Source organism: Oryctolagus cuniculus, chromosome 13, assembly GCF_051225735.1.
Source record: "Oryctolagus cuniculus isolate XC-2025 breed Fujian yellow rabbit chromosome 13, ASM5122573v1, whole genome shotgun sequence".
Lineage (NCBI taxonomy): Eukaryota > Metazoa > Chordata > Mammalia > Lagomorpha > Leporidae > Oryctolagus > Oryctolagus cuniculus.
The window spans coordinates 98,602,370-98,630,214 of record NC_142879.1 but is presented as its reverse complement, the minus strand read 5'-3'; the positions used below and the strand labels follow the sequence as shown (position 1 = coordinate 98,630,214).

The 27,845-nt window shown below is 42.6% G+C and overlaps 1 long non-coding RNA gene and 1 pseudogene across 7 annotated transcripts in view; both read right to left on the bottom strand.

Annotated features, from left to right (window-relative positions):
* LOC127488133 (uncharacterized) overlaps positions 1 to 23,958 on the bottom strand; it is a 36,106-nt gene extending 12,148 nt beyond the window's left edge. For 2 of the 7 annotated variants that reach the window (XR_016219201.1, XR_016219200.1), the window contains exons 1-4: positions 22,987 to 23,958; positions 22,572 to 22,721; positions 22,362 to 22,463; positions 21,219 to 21,351 (exon numbers count right to left, since the gene is read on the bottom strand). This is a non-coding gene — a long non-coding RNA (uncharacterized LOC127488133). The remainder of the gene's footprint in view (positions 1 to 21,218; positions 21,352 to 22,361; positions 22,464 to 22,571; positions 22,722 to 22,986) is intronic. The other 5 variants (XR_016219204.1, XR_016219205.1, XR_016219203.1 and 2 more) reach the window with 4 other exon arrangements.
* LOC149122789 (ubiquitin-conjugating enzyme E2 variant 2 pseudogene) lies at positions 1,998 to 2,832 on the bottom strand (annotated as a pseudogene).
* Positions 23,959 to 27,845: the final 3,887 nt, after the last annotated feature.

The window sequence follows — 27,845 nt, the reverse complement described above, 5'->3', positions numbered from 1 at the left end:
TGAAGAGCATAAGAAATGGTAAATATTTGGCTTAATGCAAAAGATTTTTTGGCTTTAATTGTCCTTGATTTCTTTATACTGCCTATTACTATAAAAAGTAAACACTAGATTAATATCATAAAATTCATAGTATTTGTAAACAAAAGATTTTTAGCAACTATAGCATAAAGGATGAAGGACAAGAGAAACACAGACATATACAGTTGTAAGGTTTCTACATTTTTAAAAATATGTATTTACTTATTTGAAAGGCAGAGTAACAGAAAGAAAAAGGGACAGAGAGAGATCTTCCATCCCCTGGTTTCACTCCCCAAATGGCCACAACGACTGGAGGTAGGCCAGTCCTAAACCAAGAACCAGGAGCTTCTTCCACATCTCCCACATGGGTTCCGGGGCCCAAGCACTTGGGCCATCTTCCACTGCTTTCCCAGGAACATCAGCAGGGAGCTGGATTGGAAATGGAGCAGCCAAGACTGCAGGCCATGGCTTAACTCATTGTGGCACAGCGCTGGCCCCAAAGTTTCTACATTTTATATGAATATTCAAATATTATTGTAACTGGGCTGTGAGAAGGTAAGGATGTAGAATAAAGATTCCTGTTCTTTTTTTTTTCCTCTCAAAGACAATTTACAAATTTTATTTATATTTTAAGACTTTTATCTCAAAACCACATATCTATATACCCGTTTCCTTTTCTGTTGACTTTATTTAGTGCTTAACTGCATGGTTTATTAAACAAAGACTTTAAACAAATATTTACCATGTCTATTACAACACAGGAACAGCTTTTGGAAGAAATTCATCAACCCCAGCTTTTTTTTTTTTTTATTTTAAATACAAGTATCAAAACAACCCTGGGCTAGCGCAGTGGCTCACTTGGCTAATCCTCCACCTGCGGTGCCGGCACCCTGGGTTCTAGTCCCGGTTGGGGCACCAGATTCTGTCCCAGTTGCTCCTCTTCCAGTCCAGCTCTCTGCTGTGGCCTGGGAGGACAGTGGAAGATGGCCCAAGTGATTGGGCCCTGCACCCGCATGGGAGACTGCGAGGAAGTACCCGGCTCCTGGCTTTGGACTGGCACAGCGCTGGCTGTGGTGGCCATTAGGGGAGTAAACCAATGGAAGGCAGACCTTTCTCTCTGTCTCTCACTGTCTATAACTCTCTCTGTGTTTCTCTCTCACTGTCTAACTCTGCCTGGCCAAAAAAAAAAAAAAAAAACCACACAAAACAAAAAAACCTGAACATATTTTTATACTACTAGTCAGTACCCACACCAAAATTTAACACAATTTGTGACAATACTTTGAACAATTTCAACTGCAGCTCTTTCCTGAAGCAAGATGGATAAAGCATGCCATTATTGTTTACTGTTTGTCCTTCCTGGGATTTTTTAAAAAGATTTATTTATTTATTTGAAAGTCAGAGTTACAGAAGGCAGAGAGAGAGAAAGAGAAAGAGAAAGAGAAAGAGAGAGAGAGAGAGAGAGAGAGATGGGGGGGCAAGGATTCAGGCCACCTTCCACTGGTTTCCCAGGCCACAGCAGGGAGCTATATCAGAAGTGGAGCATCCCACCCATATGGGATGTCAGCACTGCAAGTGATAGCTTCACCCACTACACCACAGTGCCAGCCCTGAGATTTTTACTTTTCAGAAACACACATTTCTACTGCCATGGGAGACATCTTGCCATACTTGCATCATGTAAATAAATCTGAATCCTATTTGGAGCACCCCAGGTTTATGTTTAAATGACAGTGCCTCAACAAGAGAAAGAAAAGTTGTGCTACATTTTTTTCTCCTACTACCTGCAAACATAATGAGTATACATATATAACATATATTCTTACAGATATCCGGGTCACGTGTGCCAGTTGGAATTCTTTGCTGACTGTGTGGGTATTCTGCATTGTGCTATTTTTTTTTTTTTTTGGACAGGCAGAGTGGACAGTGAGAGAGAGAGACAGAGAGAAAGGTCTTCTTTTTGCCATTGGTTCCCCTCCAATGGCCGCTGCGGCCGGCGCACCGCGCTGATCCAATGGCAGGAGCCAGGTACTTCTCCTGGTCTCCCATGGGGTGCAGGGCCCAAGCACTTGGGCCATCCTCCACTGCACTCCCTGGCCACAGCAGAGAGCTGGCCTGGAAGAGGGGCAACCGGGACAGAATTCGGCGCCCCGACCAGGACTAGAACCTGGTGTGCAGGCGCCGCAAGGCGGAGGATTAGCCTAGTGAGCCGCAGCGCTGGCCCTGCATTGTGCAATTATTCCAGACATTAATATGAGTAGGTTGTTGATTTAAGGCCAGTTTGAGATCCATTAAAAGTAGTTTCTGGGGGTTTGTCCTTCAGGTGGTTGTAAGATCTTCATATTTTCTTTGGACATCATGAGACACCTTACCTCATGAAGCATAACTTCAATGCTGTATCAGTTTTGTCATTTTGCTAATATTGGCTTGCTCCATGCATCCACTGTTCCACTGGAATTGTTTAGCCCAGTCATATGTTTCTGTTACAAATCTAACTGATGGAAGAGCTTCTGGGTATTTAGGTCCACATTCCACTTTTAGGCTGTATGTTCCGTTTCCATAATTTGTCCTTGGTGGCCCAATAATCACATCTGTCCCCCTTGTAAGTATCACATCCTCCTCATCTGGGAATTCCCAGCTAATGGTACCATCGCCAAGTGCTTTTTGTCCTTCTTCAAGTTCTTCCAACAAGCAAAAAATTACAAGGAAACTTGATCGTGTGGAGACCACCCTCTTCTCCTGCAGAGGGCCATAGCCTAGGTTCCTGTTCTGATGCAACGCTCTCCATCTTGTCTGTCCCATTAAGCACAGTTTTTAAAAAACCCAAGGTAATGCATGAAGGAGCTAATTGAAGTCTCTGAAAAATAAATAATAACAGGCACACTGTGGAAGAAAAGAATTTCAAATATCACTAAAGAGATCTCCCTCTCTCTTTCTCTCTCTCTCTGTGACTCTGACTGACAAATAGATGAATCTTAAAAAAAGAAAAAAACCTTTAAATTCCATGGAAAGAGATAATGAATAGATAGTAATGCTGAGATGAAACGAGTGTTAGCTCACAATAATTTAAGCCAATAGTTGTGAGAATGCTCCAGGAAGGATGAAAGCTCGTGAAATTAGTGAAGAGGTAGAATATCCCAGCAAAGGAATAGGAGAGATAAATGAAAACTGTTAAGCATAACACCATGTACTAGTTATCAGCACCCATGGGAGGATTCCAGCTCTGCGGAAGCTAAGCTCATCACAGTGCCAGCCACCGGGAATAGAACTCCAAGCAGTGTTGCCCCCTGCATCGTGGTCTTGGAGCTGCCCGAGAAGATGCAACACAGGTAAGCACTGGGTGGAACAAGGCTTTTACTCACACAGAGAACAGACAGAGTATGCATCAGTTCCCTATGGCTAGCTGGTCCACCCAGCAGCCAATGCAGGGCAACTGGCTTGGGCGCACCCCTCTTGTCTCCCCATAGAAGCTCCTCTCCCCTCCACCCTTGAAGTCTGAAATACTGAAGACTAGGGTTGGAGCATCCTGAGAGCTACTGATGTGCAGTCTTACACAGAACAAAGTAGCACACACAGAGCTTAAAACAAGGAAAGATATTCTCACACAAGGTTTAGATGAAGTTGGCACAGGCTGTGTGGGCTCCATCTTTTTGAAAGAAAGTGTTCCAGGCCCAAGGTCTATTCTTACACAGCCAAAAGAGAGTCACAAGCCTGCATGAAGGAGACTGCCTCTCCTGACAAAAACCAAGTAAAAAATTTATAACTGACAAATATAACTACAGAAAAATTGAAAACTCAATGGATACACTCAGCAAAGGAATGGAGATGAGAGAAAGAGACGATGAATTTCATAAAGGATCAATAGAAATTGCCTGATCAACAACAGCAAGAAAAAGGCTGGAAAAAAGCAAAATGAAAAAGTTTCAGAGACCAGTGAGATAACATTATAATGTTTAACATTCATGCCACCAGAGTCCTAGAAGGGGAGAAGAAAGAGTATGATGCAGAAGAAAAAAAAAACAAAAAACAAAAAACAACCCAGTATTTAAAGAAATGATGGCTGAGAATCTCCATTTGACAAAAGATCTAAATCTCAGTGTCTTTTGAGGTTTAAGATGTTCAGTGAACCTCAGCTATGATAGATACAGACTCAGCCACATCATAATTAAACAGCTGAAAAATAAAGACAAGAAAGAGCTTTGGAAGCAACCAGAGTGAGATGATGTAATGCATCAGAGCAAGGATTCAAATGCCTGTGGATTTCTCAGCAGAAACCAGGGAAGCCAGAAGGAAATAGAACATATTTAATGTGCTGAAAGGAAAAGACTGTCAGCCCAGAACTCTATATCCAATGAAAAATATCCTTCTGGAATGAAGATGAGAGACGTTCTCAAATAAAGCAAAACTGAGATAATTTATTGCCAACAGACCTACTCCAAAAGAAATGCTAAAGGGTATTCTTTAAAGAGGAGGAAAATGATAACAAAGAAGCTTGAAAGTTCCGGGTAACTATAACAGACTAATTTTAGCTCTTTAAGATATGTTTGACAATTGAAAACAACAATGACAATTGAGTTTTTTCAACGTATGTAGACATAGTAAGATAAAAATAAAGGGTTAGGGAATACAGGGATCTATGTGGTGATGAAGTTTTTGTATTCTACCTAATGTGGTAAAATAGTGATGGAGCTAGACTATTTTAGTAGCTAGAGCATTCCAAAAACAAACAAACAAAAAAAGAAACAAAAATCAGTAAACAAGCTACATGAAGAGTAAAAAAAAAAAATCACAATAGACACATGAAAACAGAACACTAAAAGTCTTTAACTAACAATGAGATAAAGCAGGAAAAGGGGCCCAAAGAATAACAAACAGGGAACAGGCAGAAAACAGCTCATAAAATCGTGGCTCCAAATCCAACAGTATCAATAATTACATTAAATGCAAATCATCTAAACATGACATTTAAAGACAGGGATTGTTTAAATACATAAAAATGACCTAATTATGTGCTGCCATATAAGGAGAAATCAGCTTCAATATAGTGATGAAAGGTAAAAGAATGGGAAAAGATATATCATGCATAGTCTATCCAAAGAAAGCTCAAGAGTGACATCAGCAAAATAGTAGCAAAGGCAGGCCCAAGCACCTGCTGCTCTAAGGAAATACTGAAAAACCAGCAGAAAGTATAAAAATAAATGCTGTGGTACCGTGGAAACAGCCAAAATCTGTTTTGTCAAAGAATACTAAGATTCATAAACCTCTAGCAGATAGACAACAAACAGAAAGCATATATTATGTCCTAATAATTTGAGTCATTTGAGGAAAAAAATACAAATTGAAAGAAGAAAGTGATATCTCTGACTTCCGGGGTATGTGGATCATTGAGTATTACATAGCTCTCAAGCCATAGAATCATATTGATCACTGCAACCCTCATTTCCTGTTCCACATTAATTTCTGCATGCTTTTGGTCAGCACACCCACATTAAAACTGGCTTCTTAAAGATATGTCAATGAAAGGAATATGACCTAATGTTGAAACCATGAACTTCTTCAAGTTAGAAGTGCATGTCGTGCCCAACAGACATCAGGGATGAGTGTGTTTCCGTCTAAAATTGCAAGTAATCTTGCCACACATACCCTGCGAGTTTACTGCAACATACGGAGAAGCCTCGGAGCTCAGCATGAGAACTACTAGTTTAATCCATCAAGAAATAAAATCAACTCTTAAAATGTTCCCACAAAGGGAATACCAGAACCAGGAAGGTTTTCAGGCAAGTTCAACTAAACATACAAACAACAGTTAATTCCAAGCTCACATAACTCTTCAAAGAAATAGGAAAAAAGGGGAACATTGTTAACTTATTTTTTAAAGCTGATTTAATTTTGATAAAAAACCCAGACAAGAAAAGTGGTTGGGTTTTAGGGTGAAGCATAACAAATTACTCCAAAACTCAATGGCTTAAAAAAATCATTTAATGGAGCCAGAGCTGTGGTGTGGCAAGTAAAGCTGCAGTCCACAGTGCAGGCATCCCCATCTGGGTGCTGGGTCAAGTCCCAGCTGCTCCACTTCCAATCCAGCTTCCTGCTAATGTGCCCGGAGGGAGCAGTGGAAGATGGACCAAATGCTTGGGCTCCTGCACCCACATGGGAACCCAGAAAAAAAATTCAAGTTACTGGCTTCAAGTCAGCCCAGCTCTGGCTGTTATAGCCATTTGGGGAGTGGATCAGTGGATGGAGGACTTCTCTCTCTTCCTGCCTTTGCCTCTCTGTAACTCTGCCTTTCAAATAAATAAATAAATATATTTTTTAAAAAAATTAGTATCTCTCATTATTCTGATGGATTGGATCCACCTGGGTATTTGTTCCATTTGATGTGAAGTTAGCTGAGGCTACAGCCAATCAGGCTGGAATTCCAAGATGGTTCCATAATATATGTGGTGCTTGGTGGTGACAGTTGTAAGATTAACTCAGCTAAGATGCACGGATGACTGAATCAATCAATCTCTCTCCCCCTCCCTCTCCCTCTCTCCACAAGGCCTCAGAATTTCTACTGCACCATGCAGGCTTTCTGTGATTCCGCAGTAGGGTAGCAAGACTTGTTGCAAGGCGGCCGGCAGTTCCCCAAAGAGAGAAAGATGAAGATTCCAGGCCTTTCTAAGGCTTCTGCTCAGAAACAGCACAGCCCTAACCCTGCTGCATCCCAAAGGTTAAGCTTAGTAACAGGAACAGCCCAGGTTCATGGGGTAGGGGTTGGGAAAGAAAAAGCATAAGTACTGGAAGAAACGGTTCATCCTTGAAGATCAGCCACCTCATCATTTATGAACATAGAAATAAAATAGTAAATAAAATTTTAGTGACATGACCCAATGCTGCAAAAGAAAGATCACCTACTATAAATAAGTTAAATATGCGCTGACTGTAAACTGACTTTACATAATCAATTAATGTAATTTACCACCTTTATAAATTAAACAAGAGAAATTGCCTAAGATTATCTCAATAAATAAAAAAGCATTTGGTAAAACTCAATACCCATTCATGAGAAAATCTCAGTAAATTTGGAATGGAAAGGAGACTCCTTTACATGTTAAAGAGTATAAATAATAATTTGATGCATGCACTTTCCAAAACTGAATCTGTAAGAGTCATCAACTTATTGCATGCAGGCTTGATGTGAGAGGACTAGATAAAAGTCTTCAAGTTATTTTGTTACCAGAGGCTACAAATCTCCCAACTGCATTGTAAGGTTACAGAAAATGCAGTTTCCCAAGACAAACAATGTGCACAGCCTCCAAACTGCAGATATTCCTCAGGAGCTTTCATATTTGAAATGAACACAGAATGACACAAAAAAGGACTTCTAGGGAGTAAAATTCCCCAAATCATTTCTCTAAGATCTACAACAACTAAAAGTATTGACACAAAATGACTTGGATCCCAACCTGGACTTGGATTTACATTCCACTACAAGCTCACTGTAAATCCCTATTAAAATTCCAATAACAACTAAGGAAGAAACAGAAAAAATCATCCTAAAATTCAGAGTCTCAAAGGATTCTTCACTAACTAAAACAATCTTGGAAAAGAAGGAAGCAGTTGGAGATTTCTGATTTCAAAGCCTAGTATAAATCTACAGTAATCGAAACAATGTGATACTGACATAAGACAGACATACAGATCAACAGGAAAGAGAACCTAGGTATAAGCACTCACAGATATTGTCAAGTACTTTTCAAAAAGCATGCTAGTATCATTAAATAGTGGGAATAATCTTTGCAACAAACAAATGATGTTAGGAAAACTGGATATCCACATGTAAAAGAATGACAATGGCTCCTTAATTTTCAGCATATACAAAAATTAATTTGAAATGGATCTGACCATAAGAAATAAAACTATAAAACTCTTCAAAGAAAACATCAGAGAAAGGTTTCATCACATTGAATTTGGCAATGATTTCTTACATATGACTTCAAAAGGACAGGCAACAACAAAAAACCAGGCCTGTTTCTTAAACAGGTTTTTATCTATTTTAAGTAGATAAACTAGACTAAGTTAAATGAAAAATTTATGTGTATCAAAAGACAAAATCAACAAAGTGAAAAGGCAACTCATGGAAAGGGAGAAAATATTCACAAATTATATATCTGATAAGCAGTTAACATCCAAAATATATAAAGAACTCCTACAATTCAACAACAAAACCAGTTAAATAAAAATGGACACACCAAAGACTTTAAGAGAGGGCTGGCATCTGTGGCACAGCAGGTTAAGCCACTGCCTACAATACTGGCATCCCATAAAAGCATTGATTTGAGTCCCTGTTGCTGTACTTCAGATCTAGCTCCCTGCTAATGCCCCTAGGAAAGCAGTGGAGGATGGCCCAACTACTTAACGCCCTGCTACCACATGGGAGACCCAGCTCTGTCCTATAAAGGAAAAGCTGAAGTAAATTCTTCATGCTGATGAGTAACATGGAAATATCTGAAGGTATAAAACACTGATAAAAGTAAGTGCATACACAGTCAAGTTCAGAATACTCCAAGTTCAAGATATCATCATGGCATGTAAGCCACTTACATCTTTAGTATGAATATAAAAAGAGAAACCTATTAAAATAATTCATTACAATGGTATTCTAAGAGAAATGCAATATAGAAATGTAAATTGTAACAATAATTCAAAATGTGAAGGGGCAAAGAAGTTAAAGCATCGGGGTTTTTTAATGCAATAAAAGTTGTCATTAAGGTTTTTTTGTGAGCCTCATGCTAAGCACAAAGAAATAAAAATCTAAAATAGATACACTAAAAGTAAAACTTAAAGAATCAAACACACTACTAGAGAAAATCACTTAACCATGAAGGAAGACAGTAAGAGAAGAAGAAAGGGAGAAAGAATCTACAAAACGATAACAAAATAGCAGTAGCAAGTTCTTACCTATCTGTGATTACCTTGACCAAAAGTGGATTAAATTCTCCAATTAAAGGACACAGAATGGTTAAATAGATTAAACAACAACAACAACAACAAGACCCATGTGGCAGTTAGTTGGCCTAATGGTTAAGATGTCACTTCTCAGAAAACCCATATCCAAGTACTTAGATTTGAGTCCTGGCACAGCTCCTGATTCCAGCTTTCTGCTACCATGCACCTTAGGAGATAGCAGGTGATGGCTCAAGTAGCTGAGTTCTCAGTGCACAGCTCGTGGGCATTTAGGAAATAAACTAGCAGATAAGAACTCTGTCTCTCAAAATAAGACCAAGGGGCTGGCACTGTGGTGTAGCAGGTAAAGCTGCCACCTGCAGTGCCAGCATCCCATATGGTTGCCGGTTTGAGTCCCGGCTGCTCCACTTCTGATCCAGCTCTCTGCAATGGCCTGGGAAAGCAGTAGAAGAGGGCCCAAATCCTTGGGCCCCTGCACCCTCATGGGAGACCCAGAAGAAGCTCCTGGCTTCGGATCAGCGCAGCTCCAGCTCTCTCTCTCTGTCTGTCTCTCCTTTTGTCTCTGTGTAACTCTGACTTTCAAATAAATAAATAAACCTTAAAAAAACAAGACCCACTATATATACTGAAAGTCAAAGAATGGAGAAAAATTGCATATCTAAATGAAAACAAAAAGCAAGCTGGGTAATTATACATACATCAAATAAAATAAAATTTAGGTCTAAAATTGTAAAAAGAGACAAAAATGTCACTACATAATGATAAAGGAAACAAGTCAGTAAGAGGATATAGCAATTATAAATATATATGCACCCAACACTGAAGTATCTAAGCATATAAAGCAAATATAAATAGGCCTAAAAGTACAGATAAATTGTCATACAATAAGGTTGGGGACTTTAACACCCCACTCTCAGCAATAGACAGATAATAAACAAGGAAACATTGGATTTAAACTGCAATCATACTAAATGGGTCTGACGGGCATTAGTAGACTATTTACCCAATAGCTATAGAATATACATTCTTCTCAATTGCACCTGGAGCTATCTCCAGGATATGACATAGGTTAAACACAAAAGAAGTCTTAACAAATTTAAAATCAAAATACTATCAAGTATATTTTCAGACCACAATGCTATACAACTAGAAATCAAAAATAATAGGGACTTTGGAAACTTCAAAAATACGTGAAAATTAAACAACATGCTCCTGAACAACCCATGGGCCAACAATGAAATTTAAAAAGGTAAGTAGAAACTTTCTTGAGATAAATGAAAACAGAAACAGAAGCACAAAATACCAAAATACATGGGACACAGCAAAAGAGGCCATAAAAAAGAAGTTTGCTACAATGAACACCTATATCAAAAAGAAGAAAGATCTCAAATAAACATCCTAACATTGCACCTTCAGATACTAGGGGAAGAAAGAACAAACTAAACTCAAAATTAGTAGAAAGAAAAAAGTAAAAGCGATCAGAGCAGAAATGAACAAAATAGAGACTTTTACAAAATAGAAAAGATCAATGAAATGAAGAATTATGATTTTTAAAAGAGAATCGTGGGGCTGGCACCGCAACATAGTGGGCTAAGCTTCCACTTGCAATGCTGGAATTCCACATCGGGGCACGGGTTCATTTCCCAGTTGCTTTGTTTCTGATCCAGCTCCCTGCTAAAGGGCCTGGGAAAGCAGCGTCAGATGGTCCAAATACTTGGGCCCCTGCCACCCACGTGGGAGACCTAGATGGAGTTCCTGGGTCCTGGCTTTAGCCTGGCCCAGCCATTAGGAGAGTGAGCCAGTGGATGAAAGACTTCTTTCTGTCTTTCTCTGTGTCACTCTGCCTTTCAAATAAATACATGTCTTTTCTTTTTTTTTTTTTTTAAAGACAATGAAAAAAAAATACTCAAAACTAGAGATGAAAAGGAAGACATTACAACTACTACCATAGCAATATAAAGGATGATAAAAGGCCATTATGAACAATCATATGACAACACATTAGAAATTCTACAAATAAATCACTGGACAGGTACAACCTATCAAGGTTGAATTTTGAAGAAATAGAAAAAATGAATAGGCCAATCATGAGCAGACTGAACGGTTTCTCTATTAGAGACATTTTTCTTAGAGGTTGACATTTGGCCTAGCAATTAAGGCACCAGCTAGGATTCCCACATCATCCTAGGAGCACCAGATTTGACACCCGATTCCACTCCTGACTCCAGCTTCCTGGGAAGCAGTAGTGATAGTTCAAATAACTGGGTTCCTACAAAATCACATGGGATAACTGGTTTGAGTCCTAGGCTCCCAGCTTTTGCCCCAACTGGGGGCTACTGTGGACATTAGAGAAGTGAACCAGTGGATGGAAGCTCACATTCTCTCTCCTTCCCTCTCTCTGCCCCTCAAATCAAGTTAAAAATCCTTAAATTTAAAAAGTGTCTTCCATCTAAGAAAATTCTTCGATCTGATAGCTTCACTGCTGAATTCTGCCAGTTATAAAAAAAAACTGATATCAAATTTTCACAACCTATTCCAAAAAAACTGAAGAGCAGGTAATTCTTTCAAGCTCATTCCATGAGACCTGAATTACCTTGTTACCAAAACTGCATAAGGACACAACAACAAAAGAAAAAAAAAAAAGAAAAGAAAGAGAAAAGAAAAAAGAGAACCACAGGCCTATTTTCCTGATGAACATAGATGTAAAAATTCTCAACAAAACATCAGCAAACCTGTGGGGAGCAACTGGGAGCAACTCGGACTAGACTAAGTTACTGGAATTAAGACTTATTCTATACATCTGCTCTCCCACAATATGGCGCTGGGAGAGGAGTAAAAACAGCTTCTACACAGCTGCCTCCAGTTCAACCAATAAACTGTAGGACCTACTCCTGATTGGAGGAGAGCAGCGTACTCGGCGTGTGGGTAGCAGAGCTGGGATTGGTGGAAGAGGACTATAAAGGAGGAGAGAGACAACATGCACGAGGAACACCTGAGGAACATCTGAGCAGCCCCCGAGAGAGCCGGCCGGCGGTGTGCCGCTCCCCCGCGGAAGTGGGGAAAGTGGCAGGGGGAACCGCCCTTCCACGGAGGTGGAAGGGATGGTAGCCAACCCGGGAAGAACCAGCAGCAAACCCGGGGAGGGCCGAGCAGACAAAAGAACAGCGCAGGGTCCTGTGTCGTTCCTCCACGAAGACGGGGAGCGACACAAACCAAATTCAACAGCACATCAAAATGACCATCCATGATGAGGAAGCAGGATTCATTCTAGGGAAGCAAGGATGGTTCAATATATGCAAATAAAAAACTGAATTTATCTCTTTAACAGAATGAAGGACAAAAATCATATGACCATTTATACAGATGTAGAAAAAAATTTGAAAAAAAATTCAACTTTCCCTCATAATAAAGATTTTCAACAAATTAGGTATAATATACACAACAGAATAAAGACTATATGTGGGGGCCAACTCTGGCGTAGTGAGTAAAGCTGCCACCTGCAGTGCTGGCATCCCATATGGGCGCAGTAGAAGAGGGCCTCCATGGACCCTGAACCCACATGGGAGACGTAGAAGAAGCTCCTGGCTCCTAGCTTCGGATCAGCACAGCTCCAGCCATTGCAGCCAATTGGAGAGTGAACCAGCAGATGGAAGACCTCTTTCTCTCTGCCTCTCTTCTCTCCGTGTAACTCTTTCAAATAAATAAATAAATCTTTTTTAAAAGACTACATATGACAAACTCATAGCTAACCTCATACTGAATGCAGAAAAACTGAAAGCATTTTCTCTAAGATATGGACAAGACAAGGCTTCCAACCTTCACCACTTATATTGAACGTAGTACTAGAAGTCCTAGCCTGAGCACTCAGGTTTAAGAAATGAAAGTCATTCAGGTTGGAAAGGAAGGAGTTAAATTGTCCCTGTTTGCTGGTGACGTGATCTTATGTATAGAAAACTCTGAACATTCCATTAAAACCTGTTAGAACCAGTACACAGATTCAATAAGATCACAGGATACAAAATCAACATACTAAAACCACTAGTATTTCGATATGCTGATAATGAATTATCTGAAAATGAAATCAAGGAAGCTTCTTTTTTTTTTTTTTTTTTTTTTTTTTTTTTTTTTTTTTTTGACAGGCAGAGCTAGACAGTGAGAGAGAGAGACAGAGAGAAAGGTCTTTCTTTTCCATTGGTTTACTCCCCGCAAATGGCTGCTACAGCTGGCACGCTGCGGCTGGCACACCGCATCGATCCGAAGCCAGGAGCCAGGTGCTTCTCCTGGTCTCCCATATGAGTGCAGGGCCTAAGCACTTGGGCCATCCTCCTCTGCACTCCCGGGCCACAGCAGAGAGCTGGCCTGGAAGAGGGGCAACCGGGACAGAATCTGACACCCCAACCAGGACTAGAACCCGGGGTGCTGGCACCACAGGCGGAGGATTAGCCAAGTGAGCCGTGGTGCCGGCCATGGAAGCCTATTTTCAACAACTACCAAAAAAATACCTAGGAATAAATTTAACTAAGGAGGTAAAAAATTTCTACACTGAAAACTAGAAAACAGGGATGAAAGAAATTGAAGAAAACAAAAGTAAATGGTGGCCGGTGCCGCGGCCATTGGAGGGTGAACCAACAGTAAAGGAAGACCTTTCTCTCTCTCTCTCTCTCACTGTCCACTCTGCCTGTCCAAAAAAAAAAAAAAAAAAAAAGTAAATGGTAATGTCTTGTTCATGGATTGGTAGAAGTAATGTTAAAATGTCCATACTACCCAAATATATGTAGATTCAATGCAAGGCATTCCTCACAGAAATAGTAAAAACACTATAAAATTTGTATAGGGTCACAAAAGACCCCCAGTGGGCAAAGCAATTTGGAGAATACAAAACAAAACTGGAATTATCATACTATCTAACTTCAAAATATACTATAAAGCCATACATGATATTGTCATGAAAACAGATCATAGACCGGAACGGAATAGAGAGCCATAAACAACTTCAGGCATTTACAGTCAGCTGATTTTCAACAAAGATCCAAGAACAGATACTAGGAAAAGCTCTGCCTTTTCAATAAGTGATATTGGAAAAACTGTGTCCACATATAAGAGTATGAAGTCAGATCCTTCTCTCTCATCACATGCAAAAACAAACTCAAAATGGATTAAAGACTTACACAGAAGGTCTGAACACAAAGGAGAAATGCAGCATGACATTGGTCTGAGCAATAATTTTTTAATATGACCTCAAAAGCAAAGGCAACAAAAGGAAAAACAAAGTGTGTCACATGAAAGTAAAAAGTTTCTGCACAACAAAGAAGGCAACCAACAAAGTGAGGAGATGACCTACACAGTGAGAGAAAACATTTTCAAACTATACTTGTATATCTGATAAGAAAATGATGTCCAAAATTTACAAGGAATCCCAAAAACTCAGTAGCAAAAAAACAAATAAGCAAATTAAACAATGGGCAAAATACCAAACTAGGCATTTTTCTAAAGAAAACATACAAATGGCCAATAGGTACATGACAGAATGTTCAATATCCCCTAATCATCAGGGAAATGCAAATCAAAGGCATAATAAGATATTACCTCACTCCTGTGAGAACGGCCATCAACAAAAATTAAAAGAAAATGAGTTTTGGCAAGGATGTGGAGAAAAGGAAACCTTTTCACACTTTTGACTGGAATGTAAATTAGTACAGCCATTATGGAAAACAGCACAGGGCTTTCCCCAAAAAAATCAATAGTGGAACTATCACATGACCCAGAGCTCCTTCTACTGGGTAAATATCCAGTGGAAATGAAATCATTAGATCCATGAGATACCTGTACTCATAGGTACTGCAGTGCTATGCAAACTAGCCAGGAAATGGAATCATCATAAATGGCCATTAAAGAATGAATAGATAAAGAAAATGTGGAATGGAAGACTATTCATGCATAAAACAAAGAATGAAATCTTATCATCTGCTACAACATGGATAAACCTGGAAAACATTATGTTAAGGAAGCAAGTCCGGCACAGAAAGACATACACTGCATGACATCATTCATATGGACTCTTTAAAAGTTGACCTTACAGATGTAGAAAGTTAAGTTATGGTTACCAAAGGTATGGGTGTTTAGGGGAGAGGAAAGGATGGAGGAGATGATGGTGACGTATGTATCACTGCAGTTATTTAGGAGGAGGGGTATTTTAAAATGCAGCCAGAAGAGGCAAATACACTGAGACAAAGCAGCGATGTCAATGCCGGAGGAGGGGCTGTGACGGAGGAAGAGGCGGGTCCAGCACGGAAATGGGAACGAACTGCTAACAGTTAGGGAGTTTCTTTTTTATGTGATAACACTATTCTAGAACTGATGGTGGTGATGGTTGCAGAACTCTGAGATCCAAACAAGAACTATTTTTTCCATTTATTTCAATGTTTTTATTTTAAAAAATTAAAGAACTATCAGATTGTATGATATGTGAATTATTATCTCCATACAGCTGCTTTTTGAAAAAGAAAAGAAAGCTGACTTCTCTCCTGGCTGTGTGGGAGCAACAGTGCCCAGAATTGTCGGCCTGCTAAAACAGGTAGAGAAGCATAATATATTTAACAAACCATCTGCAAAATGTCCATGGTGCACAAAGTCTGTTTTTTTTTTTTTTTTTAACAGGTATCAGACAAGAGACCGCAGCACTGTGATCTCTGGGAGAAGGGAAACACTGGAGACAAGGCCTTCCAGGAATCTAAAGGAAACCTGAAGGCAACATGTGATCTTGACACAGGTGGAGAAAATAGGGCCAAGCAGTTTAGTTGGGTTGAGAAGGCAGAGACTGGAGTCTGGGGAAGACTGAGGCAGCAAGAATCTGTAAAGCAGAGAACTGTAGGCCAAGAGCTCAGATCTACACGCCTAGGTGTTCTCTGGAGTCTTTGGTTGAAAACCATTTCCTCATGATCAGGGCAAAACTCTCAAGATTAAAAAAAATAATAATTCCAAGGAAAGAAAAAGTATTGGTGAGTTACAAGTAGAGCAATTTTAGGAACTCAGGAAGGGACAGAAGTATTTGTATTCTCTGCAGCTCGGTGGAGAGACTTTGCTGAGTACATGAGTAATCAGTAGATTACCTTAGCAATGAGCTTAAACTAGTCCTCTAGGAAACACTAATTTTGGCCTGGTTAAAATAGCTTAAAAAAAGATGTGAAATGACCTAATAGGACTGAAAATAACTGCAATTCCTTTTAATAGAGCATAATCAAATCTAGAGTTTGATGATCTAAAAGTCAGATGGGTTGGCATTTAATAAAAAATTGACTAGACATGCAAAAAAGCAAGAAAATGTGAAATATTAGTCAGGAGAAAAATCAGCCAACACAAATATACCTAGAAATGAGAGTTAATAGAATCATCACACAGAAAAATATAATAGTCACTGTAAATATGTGCAATATGCTCAAGATTATAATGGAACACATAACATAATGAAGAGAGAAACAAGAAATAAAGGGCCAGCATTGTGGTGTAGCAGGTAAAGCCATCACCTGTGACATCAGCACCCCATGTGGGCACTGGTTCAACTCCCGGCTGCTCTACCATAACAGCCGGAGCTGGGCCAGGCCAAAGCCAGGAGCCAGGAGCTTCGTCTGGGACTCCCACTTGGATGCAGGGGTCCAGGCACTTGGGCCATCCTCTGCTGCTTCCCCAGGCTCATCAGTAGGGAGGCAGATCGGAAGTGGAACAGCTGGGACTCAAACCGGCCCTCATATGGGACGCTGGCTTCACAGACGGAGACTTTTCCCACTACAACGCTGACCCCATAAAAAACTAAATCTTGAAAGTAGTCAAAGGAAATACACATGAAAGAATAGGCATTTGGCCTAGCCATCAAGTTCCCTGCTGAGATGCCCCTGTCACACATGGGAGTGCCTGAGTTCAGTGCCGGGTTCTGGGTCCTGACTCCAGCTTTCGACTAATACAGACTCTGGGAGGCAGTGGTGATGTCCCGAGTGGTTAGGTTATTGTCACCCATGTGGGAGACACAGATTACATTCCCAGCTCCTGGACTTGGCCCAGCTCTGGATGTGGCAAGCATCTTTGCAAGTGAACCAGTAAATGAGATATTCTCTCTCTCATTCTCTGTTTCTTTCTCGCTCTCTCATAAATAAATAAATAAATAAATAAATAAATAAATAAATAAATAAATAAACGGCCGGTGCCACGGCTCACTAGGCTAATCCTCCACCTGCAGCGCTGGCACCCTGGGTTCTAGTCCCGGTCAGGGCACCAGATTCTGTCCTGGTTGCTCCTCTTCCAGTCCAGCTCTCTGCTGTGGCCCAGGAAGGCAGTGGAGGATGGCCCAGGTGCTTGGGCCCTCAACCGACATGGGAGACAAGGAGGAGGTGCCTGGCTTCTGGGTTCAGATTGGCGCAGTGTGCCAGCCGCAACACACCAGCTGTAGTGGCCACTTGGGGGGTGAACCAATGGAAAAAGGAAGACCTTTCTCTCTGTCTCTCCCTCTCACTGTCTAATTCTGCCTGTCAAAAATAAATAAATAAATAAATATTTTAAAAAGAATAAATATGCATGGAAAGCACAAATTCCTTTTCTAAAGAAAGATAAACTGATCTTCAAAATGAAGACTCCTGCATTTTGAAATACTCTATTAAGAAAATGAGGGGCCAGCACTGTGGCACAGTGGGTTAAGCCACGTCCTGCAGTGCTGTATTCCATATGGGTGCCAGCTCGAGTCCCAGATGCTCCACTTCCTTTTTTTTTTTTTTTAAAGAGATTTAGTTATTTATTTGAATTACAGAGAGAGGGAGAGACAGAGAGAGAGGTCCTCCACCCACTGGTTCACTCCCCAGATGGCCACAATGGCCGGAGCTGCGCCAATCTGAAGCCAGGAGCCTCTTCTGGGTCTCCCACATGAGTGCAGGGGCCCAAGGACTTGGACCATCTTCTACTGCTTTCCCAGGCCATAACAGAGAGCTGAATCAGAAGAGGAGCAGCAGGGACTGGAACCAGCACCCATATGGGATGCCGGCACTTCAGGCCAGGGCTTTAACCCACTGCACCACTGTGCCAGCCCCTGCTCCACTTCCAATCCAGCTCCCAGCCTGGGAAAGCAGAGGCTGGCCCAAGTTCTTGGGTCCCTGCATCCACATGGGAGATTCAGAAGTAGCTCCTGGCTCCTGGCTTCAGCCTGGCCCAGACCTGGCCATTATGGCCATTTGGGGAGTGAACCAGTGGATGGATGCTCTCGCTCTCCCAAAGTAGGAGAAAATATCCAATACATATGAATGTATCTGACAATGGATATGTACCTAGAATATATAAACAACTTCTATAACTCAATGATAAAACAACAAAATTTTTTAAGATGGGAAAATACTTAGAAAGATGCTCTTAAAATAAGCAAATTGTCAGTAAACACCAGAAAAACAATTAACATCATGCAAATTAAAACCACAATGAGATAAAACTACAGAACAACTAAACAGCACAACTAGACAGCTTAAAATTAAAAGACTGACAATAGTAAGTGTTAATGAGTATGTGGAGCAACTGGAACTCGCAGGTGGTTTTGTTTTTGTTTTTGTTTTTGTTTTGTTTTTTGTTTTTTTTTGACAGGCAGAGTCAAGACAGTAAGTAAGAGAGAGAGACAGAGAGAAAGGTCTTCCTTTTTCCGTTGGCTCACCCCCGCAAGTGGCTGCTATGGCTGGCATGTTGCGGCTGCTGATCTGAAGCCCAGAGCCAGGTGCTTCCTCCTGGTCTTCCATGCGGATGCAGATCCCAAGCACTTGGGCCATCCTCCACTGCACTCCCTGGCCACAGCAGAGAGCTGGACTGGAAGAGGAGCAACCAGGACAGAATCCGGCGCCCCAACCAGGACTAGAACCCAGGGTGCCTGCGCCGCAGGCAGAGGATTAGCCTAGTGAGCCGCAGCGCTGGCCTCCCAGGTATTTTTGTTGGGAATGCTATAGTCATTTGGTAATCAGTTTAGCAGAGTCTTATAAAGTTAAATACATACTTTTCATTTGACCCACAAATTCCAATGGTGAGGATTTACTGGAGAGGAATTAAATGTGCATCCACGTGAAGAGTAAAGTTCATAACAGCTTTGCTAATGAGGACTCCAAATTGGAAATAACTCAACTGTCCATCCATTTACAGATAAAAGCTCTGTGGTATGGCCGTAAAACAGAATGCTATACATCGGTAAAAAGAAATGAGCGACTGAGACATCCAACAACATGACAGTCTCAAAAATAACATTTGAGCAAAAGAAGCCAGACTCATTGGGTGTACACAGTGTTCTGAGTCCCTTGATACCAAACTCTAGAAGAGATAAATGTCATCTACACTGACAAAAAGCAGATGAGTGGCTGCTCAAGGAGTTTGCCCTAGAAGAGGTCCGAGGGATCTTTCTGGATCAATGGAAGTGGTCTGCAGCTTCACTGTGGCAGTAGCTACCTATGTGAATAACTCATCAAATTTCATGGACATCTACATTAAATGAGCGGATTGTATTGTATGTAAATTATACTTGGATGATGTTGATTAGAAAGCAAGTTGAGAAAATTCCATCTAAGAAAACCATACTCCTTCACTGACACAGATGTGCATGATCACACAGAAAGAAACAAGCGTGTGAGGAGAAATGATTGACTACTTTCAAGACTTCTCAGTTCCTGAGAGAGTCTCTGATCAGTGCAGGTTTGGCAGAACTGTCGACGTGGCTCACAAAAGCAGCAAGGTTGGATGAAACTCCAGAGATGTGTGCTCAGATTCAGATTCTGACGGTGCCAATCTAACTTGGAAATCACCTTCACTTTCACACGCCTCAGTTTCTATGTCTGTACAATGGGGCTAATAATTCCATCTGTCTCACAGGGTTCTTAGATAAATTAAGATAATCTGTCTAAAATATTTTTGGAAAAGTGCTTGGCATTGCTATCTACTTAACAAATGTTATTTTTCATGGTCATCTCTTTAATGTATATAGTCAACAAGGGGGCACTAGTGTCACATAGTAAAATGGCTATTCGGCAGTGTGTGCAGAGGAGTCCTGGTCTAGCCTGCCAAGTCCTGACTGTCTAATGTGAGCAGCTCGAAGTGTCCCAATCCACACATAGGAAAGCGTCAGCATTGGCTGACCCAATTTACCTCTGGAGTCAGACTCTGGAGGAAGTCCGTACACCAGCAACTGAGCGACCTGTCTCTGTTCCATGTGGCTTATATTCCAGAGGAGGAAAGCAAACCAGTAAAACAAATAAACACAAATTCAGATATTGAAAGCTGCAGCAAGGAAAACATAACGAGCATCCTAGAAAAGCAGCAGACACGGAGAGACGGCTCTGGGTTACCTAAGGGCAAGACGTCCCCTGAGGAAGTGACACGGAACCAGAACCCAGTGGGAGGCAGGAATCTGCCACAGGGAGAACTGATAGAATGGACTTCCAGGAAGGGCTAGTTCAAGGCACAGCTGCATGCTGGGATTTTTTCCAATTCCTCAATTGAACATTTCAACCTTACCACCCCAGTCCTGAGCAAATCAGGATGCTTGCTTGCCACAGTGGAGCCAGAAATCATGTACACCCATAAGGCCAATAATAAGATCCCAACTGATTAAGAGGGTGAAAACTTGGGACAAGTATTTCATACAAAAGAAAATAAAAAGAACAAACACATGAAAAATACTTGCACTCACTGGTAATCCAGGAGAGAAAGAGTCAAGGACTCTTAAAGCACACTTAATTTATACACATGCATATATATGTAATGTGAGTGACCATTCCAAAAGAAATGCACAATATTGTTCACAGACATACTTGCAGAGACTTGGAAAGGTGGCTTTATACCTCACAACAGTGTAAAAACACCCTAAAAATACAACTGGACACAGGCACTGCATCACACAACACCAGAACGAATGCCCACATGTGAAGATATGCTTTGCAGCATTATCTAAGTTGTAGAAAATTTGATATAACCAAAACTTTGAAATATAGGAGAATGATTAATAAGCCATGGGACATCGATTCACTGGAACAGGTAATCATTAAGTATAATAATGATTAATATTACATGTATTAGGCTGGCACCATGGCTCACTTGGCTAATCCTCAGCCTGCGGCACTGGCACCCTGGGTTCTAGTCCCGGTTGGGGTGGCGGACTCTGTCCCGGTTGCTCCTCTTCCAGTCCAGCTCTCTGCTGTGGCCCAGGAGTGCAGTGGAGGATGGCCCAAGTGCTTGGGCCCTGAACTCACCTGGGAGATGAGGAGGAGCCATCTGGCTTCTGGCTTCGGATCAGCGCAGCGCCAGCTGTAGCGGCCATTTTGGGGATGAACCAATGGAAAGGAAGACCTTTCTCTCTGTCTCTCTCTCTCTATCTAAATCCGCCTGTCAAAAAAAATTACATGTATTAATACTAAATGTAATAATAAATGTAATACATTCACAAAGAATGTACATTTTAAATGTTTATAACAGAATAAAACAAGGAAAATCCTACGCACCCTTTAATGACTAAGAGTTCATTAAAAAGGCACATACACATCAACTAACACGAACCAAAAACAATGGATTTAAAATAACAGACCTCAGATTTTACTTCTTAAATTTATTTTTATGAAATTGGGAAGCAAAGAGACAGAATTCCCGTCTGCTGGTTCACCTTCTCAAATACCCACAATAGTGGGGGCTGGGTCAAGGCTGAAACAGGGAACACAATCCACATCTCCCACCCAACTATTTGAATACTGACTCCCAGTGTCTCCATCAGCAGGAAATGGGAGTCAGGAGTGGAGTCAGGAATTAAACACGGGCACTCCAATGTGGGACCTGAGAGTTTTAACCAGCATCTGAACGGCTAGACCAGGCTTTTGGATTTCAAACAAGATCTCACAAGGATGGTTCATGATCTTTTTTGCTGCAGGGTCTCCTGTCACCCTGGAGTCCTGCCAATGCACTGCCTCAATCACTTCTCCACATGCCCAGCTGGCCCCACCCCCACACTGCATGGAAATTGATCAAATCTTTACATCTGCCATTAGTTTAGAAGTAACAAGGGGGTGTAGAAACAGACAACACTATAAGGAAATCCCACTGTTCAGAACTCCAACAACAGCACTGCATAACAAATTACTCTAAACCTGGGGACTTACAACAATAATAATGTATTCTCAGGGCCGGCGCTGTGGTGTAGCGGGTTAACGCCCTGGCCTAAAGTGCTGGCATCCCATGTGGGCACCGGTTCCAGACCCAGCTGCTCCACTTCTGATCCACCTCTCTGCTCTGGCCTGGGAAAGCAGTGGACGATGACTCAAGTCCTTGGGCCCTGCAACCTCGTGGGAGACCTGGAAGAAGCTCCTGGCTCCTGGCTTAAAAAAAAAAAAAAATGCTCTACATACCTTATCAGGAGATAAATCTAGAAGGTGGAACAGTCCATGCAGGATAATTGGCCCAATTTCTTCAAGTCAATGGAAACAACAACAACAACAACAAACAAAAACCTGGGAACCACAGGAGGCAAAACTCTAGATCAAAAGAGCCTTCAGAGATACAACAACCAAACAGGGCTTGTGGCTCTGGATCTGAAGACACAAACAATAAAAAGGTACCTTTGAAGCAATTGGGGAAAGAGCTATGTGCTAGGCACCAAACTTTTTTTTCTCGGAGTTTTTCAAAATAATGATGAAAGCATCCTTTGCAGTGTTTAAAGAAGTCGGCTGGGGAGCTCCCAAAAGGAATCAGCTCCAAGTGGAAGCTACCTGGAATGGGGAGAAATGGAGGCAGGGTGCCCCATGGCTGTGCAGCACTGCCGAAGCTGGCCCCCTGCCAGTGAACCCTGGTCACCTAGGGCTCCGCCTCACATGCCAGTTCTGGGGACCCTCGCCCATGCCAGTAGGGCATGTTCCGCTGGCTGCCAGCCCAGGTATCCAGGGGGCTGTGCTGCATGCAGACGGAGGAAGGAACAGAGCTTGATGGTGCTCATCAGCTCACAGTCTGCAGGCTGGAGCCACCCTCAGAACCCACCTCTAACCCTGTTGGGGTCCCTTGCCGCTTGTGAATTGGCCAGGCCTTTGCCTCAGCCTCTGCTCTCCAGAACAGGCTCCAGGGGCCACCTGTGCGCACAAATGGGTTGCAGGTAAGGAATGCCAGAGCCCCAGAGGCAGAATTCTTCAGCAACAGCAGGTGTGAACAGGAGAGGTGAGGAAGGCCACACCTGGAAGGGGGTTGGGAACAGCAGACTCTGGGAACAGCAAGGCTGAATGGTGTGGGGAGCAATCCGGACTAGACTGAGTTACTGGAATTAAGACTTATTCTATGCATCTGCTCTCCCACAATATGGCGCTGGGAGAGAAGTAAACAGCTTCCGCACAGCTGCCTCCAGTTCAACCAATAAACTGTAGGACTTGCTCCTGATTGGAGAGCAGCGTACTCGGTGTGTGGGCAGCCAAGTTGGGATTGGCGGAGGAGGACTATAAAGGAGGAGAGAGACGGCATGCACGAGAACATCTATGGGGAACATCTAAGGGAACCCGTGCAGCCCCCGAGAAAGCCGGCCGGCGGTGTGCCGCTCCCCTGCGGAAGTGGGGAATGTGGCCAGGGGGAACTGCCCTTCCACGGAGGTGGAAGGGACAGTAGCCAACCCGGGAAGAACCAGCAGCAAACCCGGGGAGGGCCGAGCAGACGAAAGAACAGTGCAGGGTCCTGTGTCGTTCCTCCACGAAGAGGGGGAGCGACATAATGGTGCCGTGACTCGGATATGAAGCCTAGGCAGGGCTTAGTGTTGCTCCTCCACGAAGAGGGGGAGCGACAGAATGGGGGTGTGGATAAGACAGCAGTGGTGGACTCGATCCAGCGGTGCAAGCACCAGAGCTGCCAATCACAGACTGTCCTTGTAAAACACACCCCAGATTTCCAAGCCTTTATGCCAAGAACAAAAACTATGAAGTAGCTGGTTAATAATTTTATACTAATTACATATTAAAATGATGTTAAAGTGGTTCTAATACAAATATTTTGTTAGAATTAATTTTACCTGTTTGATTTTGCTTATTAAATGTGGCTACTAGGGGAGCCGGTGCCATGGCGCAGTAAGTTAATCCTCTGCCTGTGGTGCAGCATCCCATTGGGTGCCGGTTCTAGTCCTGGCTGCTCCTCTTCCAATCCAGCTCTCTGCTGTAGCCTGGGAAAGCAGAAGATGTTCCAAGTGCTTGGGCCCTTGCACCCACGTGGGAGACCTGGAAGAAGCACCTGACTCCTGGCCGTTGCAGCCATTTAGGGAGTGAATCAATGGAAGGAAGACCTTTCTCTCTGTCTCTCCCTCTCACTGTCTGTAACTCTACCTCTCAAATAAATGAATAAAATCTTTTTTTAAAAAATGGGGCTACTGGCCGGCGCTGCGGCTCACTAGGCTAATCCTCCGCCTGTGGAGCCTGCACCCCGGGTTCTAGTCCCGGTTGGGGCGCTGGTTCTGTCCTGGTAGCTCCTCTTCCAGTCCAGCTCTCTGCTGTGGCCCGGGAGTTCAGTGGAGGATGGCTCAAGTGCTTGGGCCCCTGCACCCGCATGGAAGACCAGGAGGAAGCACCTGGCTCCTGGCTTCGGATAGGCGTAGTTCTGGCAAGTAGCGATCATTTGGAGAGTGAACCAATGGAAGGAAGACTTTTCTCTCTGTCTCTCTCACTGTCTAACTCTGCCTGTCAAAAAAGAAAGAAAGAAAGAGAGAAAGAGAGAAAGAGAGAAAGAGAGAAAGAGAAAAAGAGAGAGAGAGAAAGAGAGAGAGAGAGAAAGAGAGAAAGAGAGAGAGAGAAAGAGAGAAAGAAAGAAAGGAAGGAAGGAAGGAAGGAAGGAAGAAAGGAAGAAAGAAAGAAAGGAAGGAAGGAAGAAAGAAAGAAAGGAAGAAAGGAAGAAAGAAAGGAAGAAAGGAAGAGAGAGAGAAAGAAAGAGAGAAAGAGAGAGAGAAAGAAAGAAAGAGAGAAAGAGAAAGAAAGAGAGAGAGAGAGAGAAAGAGAGAAAGAGAGAAAGAGAGAAAGAGAGAAAGAGAGAAAGAAAGAAAGAAAGAAAGAAAGAAAGAAAGAAAGAAAGAAAGAAAGAAAGAAAGAAAGAAAAGAAAAGAAGGTATTGTATCTATATGATGAATGTGGAAACTGAAACCTAAAGGGATACACCTAATTTCTTAGGCTTTGGATTTCCTGGCTTTGGATCGGCACAGTGCGCCGGCAGTAGCGGCCATTTGGGGGGTGAACCAATGGAAGGAAGACCTTTCTCTCTCTCTCTAACTCTGCCTGTCCAAAAAAAAAATATATATATATATATATATATATATATATGGCTACTAGGAACTGAAAAAATACATAGCCTATGCTGTCCTATTTGTACTGGAGGGTGGTGGCGGGACAAAAGGATAGGATGCAGCCGGCTAGCACTGACTGCAGACCTGTGGTTCACTCAGACCCTCTGGGCCTGCTCAGCTGTTACTGTGACTCTTCCAAGTCATGCAAGGTGAGAACACCCTCACATTCAGGCAGCTCAGACTGAGAGGCAGGATCATGCTTTGGGTGACACACTCAGGGAGATGACACTGACAATGCAGAAGCTGCTTCTGACAAGATTTAATTGTATAGACAAGTGTAAGTTTCTGCACTTAGCAAACCCCAGGCTGTTCAACACGTCGTGGGCAACATGTGGCACCCAGAGGCAAAAACAAAACAAAACAAAACAAAAAAACTCCAGGGGCTCTCATCCTGCAAGGGGACACCGTTTGGAATCCAGAACCCAGTTGCTTTGGAAGTAACTGAAATATAGGATTTAAAATTAATGCACTCATTTAACAAATAGTCACAGAGAACTCTGGAGTGACTGAGCCCTGCCACTGAAAATAAACAAAAGAGCAGTAACTGCAAGCCATGTGTAAATAAAGCTGGGAGTATACGGTGAAGATGTGGAGTTAGAGGCATTTGTTGGAGGGCAGGACTGCTAGGGCCTGTACAGGGACAAGCTGGGCATGTGTCTGGACACAGAGAGTGGTCAAAGACTGGAGGGAGGAGTGGGTGTTTCGCCTAGTGGTTAGAACACTGTTCAAGATGCCTGAATCCCACATCAGAGGGCTGGGTTCAAGTCCTGGCTCTGCTCCTGACTCCGGCTTCCTGCTAATGAAGCCCCTGGGAGGCAGGGGTGATGGCTCAAGTAATTGTGTTTCTTCCCTCCATGTGGAGAGTCCTGGTCTCAGCCTGACCCAGCCCAGGTCATTATCGGCATTTGGGAAGTGAACCAATGGACAGGAACATGTGCTTCTCTCTTTTCTCTATCTCAAACAAAATAAAATTTTAAAAATACAGGAGCCCTGATTTAAAAAAAAAAATCAAGGCTAGGCTTCCCAGAACCTTCTAGAATACACTGCAGGATCCTCAGAGTTACATGTGCTATGGGGCATTTGAGTGCGAGTAGGATGTGATTCATGTTCTAAAGAAACCAGCCTGTCTGGTGAGAGGTGAAGGCAGCTGGGACCAGACAGGAATGGCTGGGAGAGATGGAAGGGGTTGGACAGATGGCCGAACGGCGAACGTGTTCCTGTTCCTGTGCCACTGAGGCAGGGGAGATCTGTCAGAATTGTGCGTGGCTGGAGGGCATGTGTGTGTGTGCACCTGGCACCTGTGATTTGGGTGGGTGTTCATCAGTGGACAAACGGCCATCGGCCATCTCTGAACTTCAGAAGATTGCTTTTTTTCCTCAGGCCAAGTTATTCATCTTTTTTTCTCAACTTATTCATTTTTTTAAAAAGTAGAACAGGGATTGCCAGGTAGTATCACTGTATAAAAGTTCTTGATATTATGTATAGATGTTTTGTTAAAAAAAGGTGCTTTCCCTTATTTGGAACAGGAAATATTACCCAAGCAGTTCAGGGCTGCAGAAAGCACATCTTGGCAAGCCATGGCATTATTCTAAGAAGGCAGAGCCTAGAGCTGCCTGATCAAATCGAGAAGGTGAGTTGGAAAATGGGCATTTAGCCTAGTGGTTAAGGTATCCATGCCCTTGGTGCTGGCGCAGTGGAGTAGTAGGCTAACCCTCTGCCTGCAGTGCCAGCATCCTATGTGGGCACCGGTTAGAGTCCCAGCTGCTCCACTTCTGATCCAGCTCTCTGCTAATGACCTGGGAAAGCAGTAGAAGATGGCCCAAGTCCTTAGGCCTCTGCACCCATGTGGGAGACCTGGAAGAAGCTCCTGGCTCCTGGCTTCAGATCAGCCTAGCTCTGGCGTTGCAGCCATTTGGGGAGTGGACTGGTGGATGGAAGACAGCTCTTTCTCTCTCTGCTTCTCTGTAACTCTACCTTTCAAATAAATAAATCTTTAAAAATAAATAAATAAATAAATAAATGCAGGACCTCAGCCCCGCTACGCCACAGTGCTGGCCCTGAGGTCCTACATTTCTTACTATGCCCATGCTGCTGGTCAGCACGTTACACTTTGGGCAGGAAGACCTGATCTCCAGCGGCCAGCAAGTATACCCAGAAATGAAGCTGCAGAGCAAGGAGACTGGAAATTTTTGCATAATCTTTTCATTTTAAGATTATTGTTCTTCTCCCCTCACAAAGCTTTCATGCCCTGGGGTAAACCCTGGGGCACTTGCCCTACTTCTGGCCCTGATGGGAGGTTGGGAGTAGAGTTTGTTACCACTGGAGCTCTTTCTGAACATTTGCCTGAGGGCTCGAATTTAAACTTATGCCACTGCTCCAGAGGGTGACAAAGTGGACTGAGATAGATGCGCCCCCATTGTGCTAACACTGAACAGAACATACACGATCATCAAGATTCCTGTCCTACCCACTGCTGACACTAATCCACTGGCAGCAATCAGTGTTTGTCTGTAATTTCAAAGTTAACAACAGAAAT